This window comes from Euleptes europaea, chromosome 6 (genome assembly GCF_029931775.1).
Source record: "Euleptes europaea isolate rEulEur1 chromosome 6, rEulEur1.hap1, whole genome shotgun sequence".
NCBI classification, from domain to species: Eukaryota; Metazoa; Chordata; class Lepidosauria; order Squamata; family Sphaerodactylidae; genus Euleptes; species Euleptes europaea.
This window is the reverse complement of record NC_079317.1, coordinates 108,033,662-108,050,588: the sequence shown is the minus strand read 5'-3', so window position 1 is coordinate 108,050,588 and position 16,927 is coordinate 108,033,662. Positions and strand designations below refer to the sequence as shown.

Below are 16,927 nucleotides of genomic sequence, written 5' to 3'. Positions count from 1 at the left end.
GTCTTGCCCAATTCCCCTCCCTACTACAGCCCCCACCCCATGATTCTCAGCATAGCCCTTCTTTGAGAGGATCTCTCCTTCCTTTTTAACTAGCAGGAAAGCAGATTAGATCCAATCCAATGAGTTTCACAGATCAATTTTTGCTACATGGGAGGGGACAACATTTTCCCATTTCTCTTCAACCTGCTTTCATGGCTTCCAGTTGTCCTTCATCATGACAATCAAACTATCTCCCCTCCCTGTTTCTATGAAGAAAGGCTGAACATAGAAACCCCTGCCCTCCAGCACCTGTCAGTTAAAAATAGGCACACACCAAGCAAAAACCACAAAAAAGTGTTGTGGAGGAGTGGAGGAAAGTGGCACTGCTGACGTCTGGACTGCTGCCGCCTTCGTTCAAACTGCTACAGCCTGCCCAGTCCTGTCTTACAGGGGGGGGGGGGGGCAGGCAAACCCATAAAAACTCAATAAAAATTCATATGAGAGTCAACAAGTGACCCTATTTCATACTTAATTACTTGCTAATGGTCAGTTGATGTTTGTAAAACCAGCTGTGATTGTTGGAGGCTAGAACACACCCCAAGCCAGGCCACATAACACTGGCAAGCACATGCGAATTAGCTTTGTAGACAAAGGGTGGCTGTCTTCTCCCGCAAGGCCTAGAAGAAGCCTGGGCGATGCAGTGATGGTTTAAAGCATCCCAAAGTCTCTCTGCACTCAGGCACTGGACACCTTTTTCAAATGTGCAGCCTGGAATATCTGCTCCTCTTCTAGGGTTGCCAACCTCCAGGTAATAACTGGAGATCTCCTGCTATTACAACTAATCTCCAGCCAATAGAGATCAGTTCACCTAGAAAAATGGCCGCCTTGGAAATTGGGCTCTATGGCATTGAAGTCCCTTCCCTCCCCAAACCCCGCCCTCCTCAGGCTCCACCCCAAAAACCTCCCACCGGTGGCAAAGAGGGACCTGGCAACCCTATCCTCTTCTTTAGGCCTCCATGTCCCTTCACCTCAGTTGGGCTTGTGTCTTCCCGATGTCTCCCTTTGCCTCTTCCTTCCCGCCTCCTCTTTTGTGGAGCCGGGCACTGACAGACACTTCAAGGCTACCCTGAGCAGAAGGTCCCTCCTCCAAAAGGCTCCCTCTCCATATTTCATCTCACTGACTCCTGGTGGGGAAAGAGCTTCTGTCACTGCAGCCACCCTTCTCTCAATTAACACCCAACGTGTCCCTCGGGGTATCACCGTACCTCAGCAGGAAATGCCCAGATTTCCTTCGACAGAGCATGCTCAGAATCCATACTGTGCATTTCAATAAACTGAACTAATCTTTAGCAGTTATATTTCCCTTAATTGGGATCTTGTGTAAAGTGTGTTTTCTGGAGCCACAAAAGGACCAGGAATTCTTGCATCTATTCCTCTCAAACATACAAAACCTGTTTAAAGCTGAGTGGATTAGCCACAAAGATGAACCTGCTGTGAGGAAGTCCCCGGCCTGTGTACATGACCCCCCCTCACTACCACAGTACAGAAAGACTTGTTTTATTTCCACAAAGTAATGTGTGTGTGTGTGCAAAGTGCCGTCAAGTCCCAGCCGACTTATGGCGACCCCTTTTGGGGTTTTCATGGCAAGAGACTAACAGAGGTGGTTTGCCAGTGACTTCCTCTGCACAGCAACCCTGGACTTCCTTGGTGGTCTCCCATCCAAATACTAACCAGGGCCAACCCTGCTTAGCTTCTGAGATCTGATGAGATCAGGCTAGCCTGGGCCATCCAGGTCAGGGCAAAGTAATATACTGTGCATTAATTGTTGGGTGAAGATTTTATTGTTTTACTGAGGGACACATGGAGAATAGAAAGTCCAGTTCAGGTGGATATGTCAATATTAACACTCTAGGGAGCCGGGACCAGTTTCACAGGCTTACTTGGAACTGCGCAGCATCAAATGTACCAGTTCTTTAGCATCTATGGCTGAAACAAGTAAAAATAATATGGGATGTTTCTAGACTTCAGTAGTGAAGAGTGTGGAACTGTAGTTGGTGTGGAGAGTTGACTGACTCTGTGTTTTGGTCCTTTCCCTGCTGAGTGGAGTCTCAGAAGAATTTTCTCTGATCCTCATCCCGATGTCTCTTGCTGTTACAGTAGGGTTGCCTGCTCTGGGTTGGGAAACACCTGGAGATTTTGGGAGTGGACTCTGGGGAGGGAGCGGTTTGGGGAGTGGAGGGACCTCATATGTAATGTCATTTTCTCCAGGGGAACTGATCTTGGTCATCTGGAGATCAACCATAATAGCAGGAGATCTCCTTGTACCACCGGGAGGTTCGCAACTCTATGTTACGGCCTTGCAAATATATCTACAGAAATCACTAGCCCAAAAACTATTACTAACCTGCTTGCCTACACATGTCAAGTTTAGGGCACATCCATGGCCTACTAAGAAAAAAACAGGCACACACGTTGTTAGTTCTAATGGGGATGTAGACTGACTCTTTAATATAAAGGATAGGTGGTGAGTCTACTCTCAGCTATGACCTATCAAATCAGCAGTGGTTTTCAAGATTTCTGCATTCAGGAAACTTGTTGCCACAGAGCCCCTAGTCCTTGCAGAGGATTCAAACATGTCAGGGCATATATGCAGGTCACACACAATACTTCCCAGGCCTGTTGGCCCTCACTACTGCCTTGCACAAATTGTACTCTAATGCACTCAGCATACATTTTGAATCTGGCGTATTTCAGGGGTGACTGGTAACAATAGATCTGCTGTCTTTCGGAGAAGTATGTCCTCCATTACTGTTCTTCTCAGTGAGGAATCCCTCATTTCATTTATTTAATACATTTTTATCCTGTTCTTTTTTCAAGGAGCTTAGGCCAGCATTCATTGGTCTCCCTTCCTCAAAAAGCTTAAAGGAAACCACACCGTTCTCTGGTGTATCTTCAAAACCACCACAATTAAGCAAAGCTGCAGCAGGACACAGGTACAGTCCTCCTTCATTCATGTGACTGACAACCCCAAAGAGCTGGAGGTACAGTGACACTTCTGTGGTATGTGGGCAATGCGCTTTGCTTTCCTGAAACACCTGAGCCATCAGATTTTGTTGTATAGAATTCCAGCACCAAGAACAAAAGTGACTTGAAAGATAGGGAGAGGCAGCTGTGCATGGTTGCCACTTACAACACTTACAGTAACTCAGTTGTAACACAGTTATATTAACTTCAATCGGTATAATGCATGAGCTGATGCTGCCCAATGAAAATAGGACTGCAGTCTGTTGCTACATCTTCCAGGCAAAAGAGAAATATCTGGGATTAAATACATGCTAATTCGTTTTACAAGTTGCAACTGTACACTTTCCCATCACCTCCCACTAAGAGTAAATCTGTGTGGCACCCCCACACACCCATGCCACCTTGGACAAAGAGTTTTAAAAATGTTTTTAAACAGTATAATTCTACCTCCTCTCAATAGTGACTTTCTATTCACTACACACACCCTGAACACCTGCAACTTCATCCTCTCTACCAAACTAAAAGGGCATCATTTTGAGAGCGTTGCTCTATCACACAGCAAAATACATCTGACTGGTCTCTAGGATTGTCAATTCGGTTCCATCTGAACTTAAAAACAGCCAAATTTGCCCCGATTCGGCGGTTTCTAGTTCTGATAGAACCAAAGTCAAAAAAGGTGGGAAAACGACGAGCCGAACTCGGCGAGTTTGGGCGGATGCTGGATAAATTCGTACAAATTCGGCGCCCCCTAATCAGCATTCTCCCGCGGCCAATCGGTGGCCAAGTTGGATCTTCTTCTGACCAATCAGTCGTAAATGAATGTGTGAGCCCAGCCGCTGTGAAGCCCAGGGGGGGGAGAGAGAGTCTGTGTGTGAGAGAGATCCCTGTGTGGGAGGGTGCATGTGCGTGGTCCTGGGTTGCTGTGCGGCCCAGGGGGGGAGAGAGAGAGGCCATTTATGCACGGGAGGTTTTGCCTTGGATTTGCCGCTCTCCAGATGCACATTTTCCCCATCCAAATTCTCAAAACTCAACAATAAGCTCCCATGCAGAGTTTAGGGAAAATGTGCATCTAGAGGGCGGCAAATCCAAGGCAAAACCTCCTGTGCATAAATGGCCAGAGAGTCTGTGTGTGTGAGTCTGTATTCCTTCCATTGCTGCTGCTCCTGTGCTGCTCCTGTGCTGATCGTGAGAGATCCTGAGCAGAGCTGACCTGCTGCTGCTTGCTGGAATCAGATTGGAAGAGAAGACATCCACAGTTTGACCCGTTTTGGGGCTTTTCTCTATAACTTTTTTCCTCTGTGTGTGTGTATGTGAGGGGGGGAGATTCTGTGTATGGGGGGAAGCCAAAGGGGGGCTGTTCTGCTGGGGGGGGGGTTGATTGCCTCTGTGCTAGTGTTTTTTTGCTGTTTTCACTGGTTGCCACCTTCGCCTGGAAGTCAGTGTGGGTCGGTGAGTCTCTCTCTCTGGCTGCCCCATTGTTCTCCTTTGTTTGGAATTTGCATCTTCTTGTCGCGGGGGGGGGGCTGTTCTGCTTGGGGGGGTTGATTGCCTCTGCGCTAGTTTTTTTTTTTTTTTGCTGTTTTCACTGGTTGCCACCTTCGCCTGGAGGTCAGTGTGGGTCAGTGAGCCTCTCTCTCTGGCTGCCCTGTTGTTCTCCTTCATTTGGAATTTGCATCTTCTTGTCACGGGGGGAGCTGTTCTGCTTGGGGGGGTTGATTGTCTCTGTGGGCCTTGTCCGTAGAATCCGAGCTTTTGCCTTCTTTTGCGCGATGGGGGGAGGGAATGGCATGTAGCGGATGTGCATGTGTGTATGTGCCAGTGGTGTCGTGTGCCATACAATGCAGCATCCTGTTTATTCCCCCCCTCCCCGGCACCCCGTGGGTGTCCCTGCTCAGGATTTCTTCTTTACCCTGACAGTGACAGCTCAGCCACGTTGTCTCCTCCCTCAACTCCCCCCCCCCACCCCAGTCTTCATTTTTTTTTGGGTGCCCCTGGGGCTGAGGAAGCAGTGACAGGAGGAAGCAAAATGTAGAGGAAAGGGCAGGTAGTCCTGATCCTCCAACCTACTTATTCAGAAGTAAGAGCCGCAGTGGGGCTTTGCTCCCAAGGTAAAGCAGAGCGAATTGTAAACAACGCTGCCTTTTATCAGTCCACAACAATGGGAGGTTTTGCCTTGCATTTGCCACTCTCTAGATGCACATTTTCCCCATCCAAATTCTCAAATCTCAACAATAAGCCCCCCTGCAGAGTTTTGAGAATTTGTCTGGGGGAAATGTGCATCTAGAAAGCAGCAAATCCAAAGCAAAACCTCCCGTGTAGAAATAACCAACGAGAAAGAATGGGAGGTTTTGCCTTGGATTTGCCGCTCTCTAGATGCACATTAAGGATTGGCTGCTCCCATTCATTCCAATGGGCGGATGGGGAAACCCTTCCAGACCCCATAACTTGGGACCCCCTGACCCAATCTTCAAGTTCTTGCACGTAGGGTCCCTCCAAGCTACCCTGAAAGTTTGGGACCTCTACCTCCAAAAATGCCCCCCGGAGCCATGGAAAGCCACGAATGTGCTTTAAATGGCTTTATTTGACCGAATTTATTCGGCAACACGAATTTCATGCTGAATTTCACAGATCCGAATAGAGGGAGTTCGGACTTCGGCATTTCCTGAATAAAAACGGGCCGAATTTTGCCAAATCTGAATTTTACCGATTTTTTTTCCCAACAGCCCTACATGGTCTCTGCCCTTGCACACGTTCAGCCATGGAGACCTAGACCCTCTATTACCTGCAGGAAGTGCCAATGGCACAGAGAGCTCAGGGTACCTATCCTGATTTACAACACAGCTCCCAGTTTCCTTGGGTAGCACTTTCAACTATGAGCATATAGAAACCTGTAACTCAAAGCTCTCCCTGCTTTTTTGCATTACATTTTTAAAAATGCTCCAGGGTTGAATTAACTCTAAAAAACCCAGAAGTACTAGAATTGCATCCTCTCCCTTACCAAGATCATCCAATACTTGTTTTCTGCAAAGGTCAAACTCATGCCCTAGCCTCTTCCAGGATACAGGCTAAGCACAACTTAGCATCCCGTGTCTAATGTAGCAGGCATGCTGGTCAACTCCTTTAACAGATAACTGTTGACATTAACCAGCAGGACTCACCACCACATGATAGCTGCACCCAAAGATATGACTGAGGCAAAAATTTACCAAATGCAAAGAAGGTGTGATCACTTCACTGCAAAAGAACATCAGATACCACTCAGGAAGATTCATTTTAGGAAAGGTTGTGACATAAAATCTAATGTTTCAGAACTAAAGACAACCTTCTGAAACTTGAGAGCCAGCGTGGCGTAGTGGTTAAGAGTGGCAGACTCTGATCTGGAGAACCAGGTCTGAGTCCCCAACTCCTCCACATGAAGCCTCCTGGATGACCTTGGGCCAGTCACAGTTTTCTTAGAGCTCTCAGCCTCATCTACTTCACAAGGTGCTTGTTGTGGGGAGAGGAAGGGGAGGCGATCATAAGACACTTTGAGACTCCTTAAAAGGTAGAGAAAAGCAGGGTATAAAAACCAAGTCTTCTTCTTCTTCGGTGATAGGACCGTTTTTTTGTCAGGGAGCAGCTGTTAGAGTAAAAGTCTGCTTGGAAACCGCACAATTTGACAGCCCCTTAGTCAAAAAGATATGTGGAGCACTCTGCGTTTGGTAGTGGTGAAAATTCACTTTGCGCATATTCTGAAAAACTCTTCCTTGTTATAACAAACCCATTTTCCCATCTGTCCAAGACACCTCATAATAAAAATACATTTAAAAGAATAAATCTCACTTTTTAATGGTCCAACAGGCCCACCGAATCTAAGTCACTCACATCTACCTCACTCACCTTTCCCTCTGTCTGCGGTTTCCCCAGAGATCTCCCACTGACCTCCAACCTCCAGACATGCTTAGACAAATAGGCACGAGGGGTATGGCATCCCTTTCCTCTGCCAGTGTGCCCTCAGACAGAGCTTGTGCTTATATATTTTTCATGCAGCCGAAGCATCTTTGGCTTTGCATTTTCCACACCTGAGCTCCCAGCATTCTGGTCTTTGAGCCTGGAAAGCTCTGTACTCATATGTTTCCACAACAGCAGCTCCCTGGGGCTATTTTAGGTCAAAATATTAGCACAGGGTTAACCCCCCTCCCCTTACCTTGCAGTCTCACTTGGAATTGGGCCCCCACATACCTGATGACAGATTTAAAAAAAATACAGGGAGTTTTGATCATGGAATGCCCGGTGTCGCATTTGTTTTGGACCTCTGGGGCCAGGGGTGGTTATCCTACTGCTACCCAATGCAGTGATACACAAGGCAAAATACTAGCTGTTGGATCCCACCCATGTTTACTCAGAAGTAAATTCCACTGTGTTCTGTGGTCTCCTTTCTTAATTTAGTAGAAGCAAGTTCCATGTAGTTGCATTGATCCTAAGCAAAAGCAAAAACAAAAGTTATGTAATACCTTTTATAAAGACCAACCACATAACACAAAACAGTATGCAAGATTTCAGGTCCTCCAGAACTCTTCATCAGGCTAGATATTAAAAAACAAAAACGGGGCAGATAAAGAAAAATATATATCAGGTCACGGCCTTAAGGTCTTGTCTTGAAATGGGGCTGGTGTCAGGCTCCACCCTTGGCTTTCCTCACAACTGCCAACCTCCAGGTGGTGTCTGAAGATCTTCCAGAATTACAACTGATCACCAGACTACAGAGATCAAGTCACCAGGAAAAAAATTGTTGCTTTACTGGGTAGATTCTATGGCATTATACCCCTCTGAGGTCCCTCCCCTCCCCAAAGCCCACCCTCCCTGGGCTCCACCCCTCCCAAATCTCCTGGAACTTCCCAACCAGGAGTTGGCAACCATAGCCTTCCTGGAGATACAAGCAAAAAATGAAGGCATCCCACTGAAAACAAACAAACCAGAGGCTGATTAAATGTCTCTCTAGCACTAAATGGAACACACATGATTTAAAAGTCTTGAAATGCTATGAACACAGGAAGGATTGTAGCCATTGTATTTTGTGTGCATAAAGTACCACCAGGTTGCAGCTGACTTATGGCAACCCCAGCAAGGGGCTTTCAAGGCAAGTGAGAAGCAGAGGTGGTTTGCCATTGCCTTCCTGTCAGGCTTCAGCAACACGTTGCATTCCTGGTATAATGAACTTCACTCCAGACGATGCAGCCAGTTAAAAGTTTTATTCAGAAAGTCAGCGAGTTCAGCAAGTCATAGAAACTTAAGGCTAGAATACAGGCATGGGAAAGTATCGGTACATTTGCCCTCAATGGTCTCTCTTCTCCAAAGGAAATTAACACAAGTACTGCCCCTGGAACTTTTCACCTTAGGCAGATGATGAGAGGGAGGGCATCTTGGCCATCTTCTGGTCACTAGGGGTGTGGAGGGGGGAGATAGTGGTGAATTTCCTGCATTGTGCAGGGGGTTGGACTTGATGGCCCTGGTGGTCCCTTCCAACTCTATGATTCTAAGAAGCAGGGAATGCATACCGTTTCCTTAGGATTGTAGTGTTAACGTGTAGTATATCATTGGGTCCTACTGCTCTAGTGTCCTATTCTTTTTTTTTAATAATTTTTTTGTCTTCATTTAACATATCAACAAATGAAACAATATCCAATACTAAAAAATAATAATTAAAAAAATCAAATAATATTGCTAATTTAACAATAGATTGACTTCCCCCTCACCCTCTTCCGTCTAGAAATAAATTGTATAAACTTTTGTTAACAGTACTAATCCCAATATTATTTTAATTACCAAGTTATTATCCTATCCAACATTATTAAATCATTACCTAATATAAAATTGATAAAAAGTATAGATAAGGGATTAGATCAAAGAGTATCCTTTAAACGGCCCCATTGAAAATTGATTTTCGCAGTAAATTCTCCAAGCCTCCCATTCCCCCCAAAACTGTACATTATCATTCTGGTTTATCAAGGCTGTAAGCTTCGCCATCTCAGTCAATTCCAGCATCTTTTTTATCCAGTCTTTTTTGTCTGGTATCTCCACAGTCTTCTATTTAGCTGCATATATCAATCTTGCAGCCGTGGTGGCATATATCAAAAACGTTCGGTGAGTAAAAATGGTATCCGGTATCATACTTAATAGCATCATTTCAGGTGTTTTAGGGATATTTTGTTGTAAGATCAACCTTATTTCATTATATATCGTCTCCCAGAATTTCTTAGCTTTTTCACAAGTCCACCACATATGATAAAAAGATCCTATTTCTTTATTGCATTTTCAGCAATTTGGTGACATTGAGGCAAGCTAATTTTTTCAGTGTTAAATACCATTTATACATCATTTTGTATATATTTTCTCTTAATGATTGCGAAGATATACATTTCAGATCTCTCGTCCAAAGACTTTCCCATTTTTGTAACATTATATCATGGCCCAACATTTGTGCCCAGCTAATCATGGTAATTTTGGAGGACTTTCATTCATAGGGTCGCCATGAGTCGGAAGCGACTTGACGGCACTTAACACACACACAATCATGGTAGGTTTTATTCGTTCTTGTTCACAATAAAGTTCTAACAATAGTTTATACATCTTAGATATAAGATGATCATTTGTATCCAGTAAAAGTTTCTGTAAAGTTGATTTAGTTTTACAAAATCCTGTTTTCATATCCTGTAAAAAGACCAAGTTTATTTGATTATACTGGAACCAAGATAGTAAATCTTTAACTTCTTCATATTCTCTTAGTGAACATTTTGTACCTTCCCATTTCAAAAGATCCTGATATGTTACAAATTGAGCTGGTCTTAATGGGGGTAATGTTAGCATTTCTTGTGGTGAAATCCATAACAGAGTTTTTGTTTCTAATAAATGTTTATATCTAATCCATATCCTATAAAGAGACGATTTACCCATATGTTGTTGAAATGATGCATGAGTTTTAATTTTATTGTACCACAAATAACCATGCCAACCACTTCTATTATCAAAACCCTCCAAGTCCAGTAAACGTGTATTATTTAAGTCCATCCACTCTTTCAACCATACTAAAGCAGCCGCCTCAGCATATAGCTTAAAATTAGGAAGTGCAAGTCCACCTCTCTCTTTTGAATCCACCAAATATTTATATGCAATCCTTGGTTTTTTTGCCTTGCCAGATGAAATTCAATAAATCTTTCTTCCAGGTATTAAAATACTTTACTTGGGATATTATAGGAAGATTCTGAAACAAAAATAATAGTCTTGGTAATACATTCATTTGTATTGTTGAAATGCGGCCAAGCAGGGAGTATCTTATTAGTCTAAATCATCATATCCTTCTTTATTTCTTCCCATAATTTGATAGAGTTGTTAGTAATCAAATACGCATTTTTTATAGAAATCCAAATTCCCAAGTATTTCACTTTAGTCGCTTTCTGCCAACCTGTCGTAGCAATAAAATGTTGTTCTATTCCGGAAAAATTCTTAAAAATCGTTTGTGTTTTCTCTTGATTGATTTTAAATCCTGAAACATTACTATAAGAGTCCAATATCTCCTTCAATTTAAGTGCAGATTGATTAGGATCGTCTAAAATCAATAATAGATCATCAGCAAATGCCCTCATTTTAAATTCCTGTTTGTTTATTTATTTGTCCATTTACATCCTTTGATTCACGAATTTTACAGCACAGGGACTCCAAAACCAAAATAAAAAGTAAAGGAGAAAGTGGACATCCTTGTCTCGTCCCTTTTTATATATTACATTCTCCTGACATTGATTCATTAACCAATATTTTCGCTTTCTGTTTGGTATATATGGCATCTATACCTCTTCTAAATTTTTCTCCAAAATTCATTACTTCCAAAGTCTTTTTCATATAATCCCAGGAAACCATGTCAAAAGCTTTCTCTGCATCTAGGAAGACAAAAGCTGCTTTATGTTGAATATTATGTTCATAGTAGTTCAGTGCATCTAAAAGTATCCTGACATTGTCCTTAATTTGTCTTTCCGGAACAAAACCTGCTTGGTCTTCATGAATCGAATCTTTAATTAACTTTTTGATTCTAGCTGATAAAACTCTAGTGTCCTATTCTTGGTTTGACTTCTGGCCCTGCTATCAGAAGCCAATCTCTGGCAACAATTCAGACATAGTGGTTTCTGAGACAGAGGATTACGTTAGGTCAGGGGTTCCCTTTGGGATTTTGAGAGGGAGTAGTGAGTGCCATCTTAAAATGGCTGCCATAGGGGGCAGAACCAAACCCAAAATGGCTACCACAGGAAGCAGATCCAAATGGCGTATGTCCCTCCTCAAACCTCCTGGGAAGATGGAAAGCCTTAAGAGGGAATGGAACTGCACACTGGCTAAGGAAATGCCAGGTACTTACCAGTCCTCCTGATCCTCCAGTGGAAAACCCTTTCATTTGAACAAGGACAGCCAGTAACAAGCCCTGCTTTTCAATGGCCCCATCCACTTCCTTACACGTTTGGTGGGTACCAAGGGAAGCACTGGCAGTCATCCTGGTGCCCACAGGCACCACGTTGGAGAATCCTGTACTAGGTGACTCTGAGACTCCCTTCAGGCCTTATGCAGTTATGGACAATTTAAAAGTGATGATGGCAAGGGAATTCTGAGGCACCTTCGAGTCTCAACAATTGGAAAACTTACCAGCTATAATTAGAGCATGCTTCTGTTTTTGGCTTTGTTTATACTTTGTGAAGGTACCCTGGCGTCACGTGAGCTCCCACAAGAGAAGAAACTGCAGGCTGCAGCCACCGTGGCTCGGCATTACTTCACTGCGCAGAAGGGAATTTCCAGCACTAAGTTTACCAATGGAGGAAGACAAACCCTCCTCAACACTCGGTTTCATATTACAAGTAGAAGATAAATGCTCACACTGAAGGACAGAATATTATATGTGAGTTTACACCTGAGATAAAGGAGGTATTTCCGCTTATGAGGTACATAAGGATACTTAAGACAGATAAATAAGATTAGATTAGAGAAATGTGTGTGGGAAGGGAAGAGAGAGAGATTCTCTCTTTCATTTATAACCACAGAAGATTGTGCAGAGAGGGGAGTGGGATCATACCACTGGCTCAACCACTTTTCCTCCATATGCTCCGCGTAATGCTTGCCTTGACTGTTCAACCTTCTAGGGTTGCTAGCTTCCCCCCTCCCCCCCCCCAGCCACTGGCAGGGGATGGGGTAAGGTTGCCAGATCCAGGTTGGGAAACTCCTCGAGATTTGGGGATGGAGCCTGGGGAATACAGGGACCACAGTAGGGTACAATGCCATAGAGTCCATCCTCCAAAGCATCCGTTTTCTCCAGGGGAACTGATCTCAGTAGTCTGGAGATGAGTTGAAATTCCAAGGGACCCTCAGGTCTCACCAGGAGGCCTGGTGTCCCTACAGCCATCACATATACATGAATACATGAAGCTGTTTTATACCGTTGGTCTATCAAGAGCAGTATTATCTACTCAGGCTGGCAGGGTGCTTTCACATCACCTACTACCACAGCCTTTTAACTTGCAATGCTGAGGAGGATTGAACCTGGGATTTTCTGCGAGCAAAGCAGAAGTTGTACCACTGAGTCACAGCCTCTCCACTTAGTTGGCATTAGTCTCTACCTCTTGGCCTGTAACCAACCCACCTGATAAATTTAAGAAGCCCTTGTCTGGGAGTTGTTCCAAAGGGCACAGAACAAAGGAGATGAACCAGGCAGAAGAATAGGAAGAAACACACTGCTTTACAATACTGAATTTTAGCCATATAATATAATGGTTAACTAGGTCAGTTGTGGAAATGTACTGTCTGACTCAGTGGAGAAACCCATAGAAACCTGACCAACACAGTCAGCTCTGAAATAATTATTCTAAGTGTTTCAATCCAGTCATGAAGTTGGACATGATCCTGTAGTCTATGACTTCCTAAATTATAATACCTTCCAGACACAATTTTACTATCTCCGTGAGAATTAGTCCTAAGTTTAAGAATTAATCAAGGCTTTTACACTCCAAGTTGCTCTATCCCCAACTCCAAGGTTCAAGTGAGAAGGGGCTTGGCAGGGGGTCCTCTGGCTGCCGTGCGGGAAGTGCGCGCCAGCCGGGAGATCCAGCAGGGAGGGGCTGGCCAGGGGGCCCTCTGCAGGTGGGCTGGGGGGCGGCTGAAATGATCCCGCGGGCCGTTTATGGCCCGTGGGCTGGAGGTTCCCCACCCCTGAACTAGACATTAGGAAGAATTTTCTAACAGTTAGAGCGGTTCCTCAGTGGAACAGGCTTCCTCGGGAGGTGGTAAGCTCTCCTTCCCTGGAGGTTTTAAACAGAGGCTAGATGACCATCTGTCAGCAATGTTGGGGTCACTGGGTGTATGTGTGTGGGGGAGGTAGCTGTGAAATTCCTGCATTGTGCAGGGGGTTGAACTAGATGACGCTGGTGGTCCCTTCCAACTCTATGATTCTAAGGGAAGGGTTCACAGCGCACGAGGTGGCATTGCTGAGGTGCCATTTTGGTTGAACTCGAAGAAGTCATCTTCCAATGTGATTTTCTTTTTGCTTTCCCTGGAAGAACAACTTTCAGAGCTCCTGTCACCTGGAAAGAAAATTGATTATCCAGTAAAGAGTTGGAAAAAAAGTTGCATAATTGATTTCTGATGGCGATACAAACTAAGAGACGAAGCAGCAGGAGAGTGGGGCGGGGGGAGGGAATTAGTTTGACTTTAAAAATTGCCGACGGCATTTACAGGGCATCATTGATATATTGCTGTTTTCGCACCTAAAATGAAGAAAAAACTTGGATCCGGAGAGATATGGACCCCCCCCCTTCAAATATATACATCATCTCCTTGGCAGGGGCTGTGGGTCAGGGGGAGAGCATCTCCTTGGCAGGGCCTGTGGATCAGGGGGAGAGCATCTCCTTGGCAGGGGCTGTGGATCAGAGGAAGAGCATCTGCTTGGGAGGTGCTGTGGATCAGGTGAAAGAGCATCTCCTTGGCAGGGGCTGTGGATCAGGGGGAGAGCATCTGCTTGGGAGGGGCTGTGGATCAGGGGGAGAGCATCTCCTTGGCAGGGGCTGTGGGTCAGAGGGAGAGCATCTCCTTGGCTGGGGCTGTGGATCAGGGGGAGAGCATCTCCTTGGCAGGGGCTGTGGGTCAGAGGGAGAGCATCTCCTTGGCTGGGGCTGTGGATCAGGGGGAGAGCATCTCCTTGGCAGGGGCTGTGGATCAGGGGGAGAGCATCTGCTTGGGAGGGGCTGTGGATCAGGGGGACAGCATCTCCTTGGCAGGGGCTGTGGATCAGAGGGAGAGCATCTGCTTGGGAGGGGCTGCGGATCAGGGGTAGAGCATCTGCTTGGGAGGTGCTGTGGATCAGGGGGAGAGCATCTCCTTGGCAGAGGCTGTGGATCAGTGGTACAGCATCTCCTTGGCAGGGGCTGTGAATCAGGGGGAGTGCATCTGCTTGGGAGGGGCTGTGGATCAGGGGGAGAGCATCTCCTTGGCAGAGGCTGTGGTTCAGGGGGAGAGCATCTCCTTGGCAGGGGCTGTGGATCAGAGGGAGAGCATCTGCTTGGGAGGTGCTGTGGATCAGGGGGAGAGCATCTCCTTGGCAGGGGCTGCGGATCAGGGAGAGCATCTCCTTGGCAGGGGCTGTGGATCAGGGGGAGAGCATCTCCTTGGCAGGGGCTGTGGATCGGGGAGAGCGTCTGCTTGGGAGGGGCTGCGGATCAGGGGAAGAGCATCTGCTTGGGAGGTGCTGTGGATCAGGGGGAGAGCATCTCCTTGGCAGGGGCTGTGGATCAGTGGTACAGCATCTCCTTGGCAAGGGCTGTGAATCAGGGGGAGAGCATCTGCTTGGGAGGTGCTGTGGATCAGGGGGAGAGCATCTCCTTGGCAGGGGCTGTGGATCAGAGGGAGAGCATCTGCTTGGAAGGTGCTGTGGATCAGGGGGAGAGCATCTCCTTGGCAGGGGCTGTGGATCAGTGGTACAGCATCTCCTTGGCAGGGGCTGTGAATCAGGGGGAGAGCATCTGCTTGGGAGGGGCTGTGGATCAGGGGGAGAGCATCTGCTTGGGAGGGGCTGTGGATCAGGGGTAGAGCCTCTGCTTGGCAGGGGTTGTGTCTCAGAGGTAGAGCATCTGTTTGGCATGCAGAAGGTCCTAGGTGCAGGATGGACTACCAAACATGCAGCATCTCTCTCTGTGTACTCTGTGCCCCTCCCCAATCTGTACCCTTCTAAGTTCAATCCACGGCATTGCTGGTTCGGGCAAGAAATGAACAGAGGTTGGTTGCCACTGCCTTTCTCTGCATAAAGAGTCTGGTATTCCTTGGTGGTCTCATATCCAAGTACTAACCAGGGCCGACCTTGCTTAGCTTTTGAGATCTGATGAGATCAGGCTGGGCCATCCAAGTCAATTTCCAAGCAGCATGTAAAATTTCTCAATAAACAAAATGTACTTCATAGTTTCTCTGGACCAAAATGCGTAGATTGCCAATTGGTTAAGATCCTAGACATCTGCAGGACAAACCTGCTGACATTTTCCAATGAGTAAGCCCCGCTGACTGGACTTGAGTAGGATTTAGAGTAGACCTGCATAACATTGCACTGCTGATTACTTTTTGTTTTATATATATAAATTTTGTATGGCCCCCAAATAATGTCCAAGATATCCAAATGGCCCTTGGCAAAAAAAAAAAAAAGGTTCCCCACCCCTGCTTTATTGAGTCAACTAGTGGAGTTCCTCAGGGATCTGTGCTGGGCCCTGTGTTGTTCAACATCTTTATAAATGATTTGGATGAAGGAATAGAGGGGATGCTTATTAAATTTGCAGATGATATTAAATTGGGAGGGGTAGCAAATACAGTAGAAGACAGATCCAAGATGCAGGATGATCTTCACAGGCTGGAGAAGTGGGCTAGAACTAATAAAATGCACTTCAACAAAGACAAATGTAAAGGTCTGCATTTAGGTAGGAAAAATCAAATGCATAATTATAGGATGGGGGAGACTTGTCTGAGCAGTAGTGTGTGTGAAAAGGATCTTGGAGTCTTAGTAGACCAAACACCGAACATGAGTCAGCAGTGTGATGCGGTAGCTAAAAAGGCAAATGCGATCTTGGTCTGCATCAACAGAAGTATAGTGTCCAGATCATGCAAAGTGATGGTATCGCTTTACTCTGCTCTGGCTAGACCTCACCTAGAGTACTGTGTTCAGTTTTGGGCACCACAATTTAAGAAGGATGTAGACAAGCTGGAATGTGTCCAGAGGAGGGCAACAAAGATGGTGAGGGGTCTGGAGACCAAGTCCTATGAGGAAAGGTTGAAGGAGCTGGGTATGTTTAGCCTGAAGAGGAGAAGACTGAGAGGGGATATGATAACCATCTTCAAGTTCTTGAGGGGCTGTCATATAGAGGAGGGTGCCGAGTTGTTTTCTGTTGCTCAAGAAGGTCGGACCAGAACCAACGGATTAAAATTAAATCAGAAGAGTTTCCCTCTAGACACTAGGAAGAATGTTCTAACAGTTAGAGCAGTGGAACAGGCTTCCTCGGGAGGTGGTGAGCTCTCCTTCCCTGGAGGTTTTTAAGAAGAGGCCAGATGGCCATCTGTCAGTGTGACGGATAAGGGGGTCAATCTGCCGCCAGAGCTGACAGACCAAGAGCGGGCGGAGCCAGAGAGAGCAGCTGGACACCCTGGGCTCTGGGAGGCAGGAAAGCATTCGAAGCTTGGGGACCCGGCCTGGCTATGAGGCTGTGATAGATTCTGAGCTTAGTAGCGAAACTGAGCAGAAGCCAGACTGTACTCTCTGTGAACCCGAGGGGGGTTCTGTTAAAGCCGAAGCGATTGACACACACACACACACACACACACACAACCCCTGTGGTAGTGACAGGGGTGAGAATGGGGTTAGAGACTGAGGGCCCGTTCTCAAGTC

General features: G+C 45.9%; 1 protein-coding gene across 1 annotated transcript in view; it reads right to left on the bottom strand.

Moving 5' to 3' along the window:
- Positions 1-16,927, bottom strand: part of WNT10A (Wnt family member 10A) — a 94,005-nt gene that overhangs the window by 62,071 nt on the left and 15,007 nt on the right. The window lies entirely within an intron of this gene.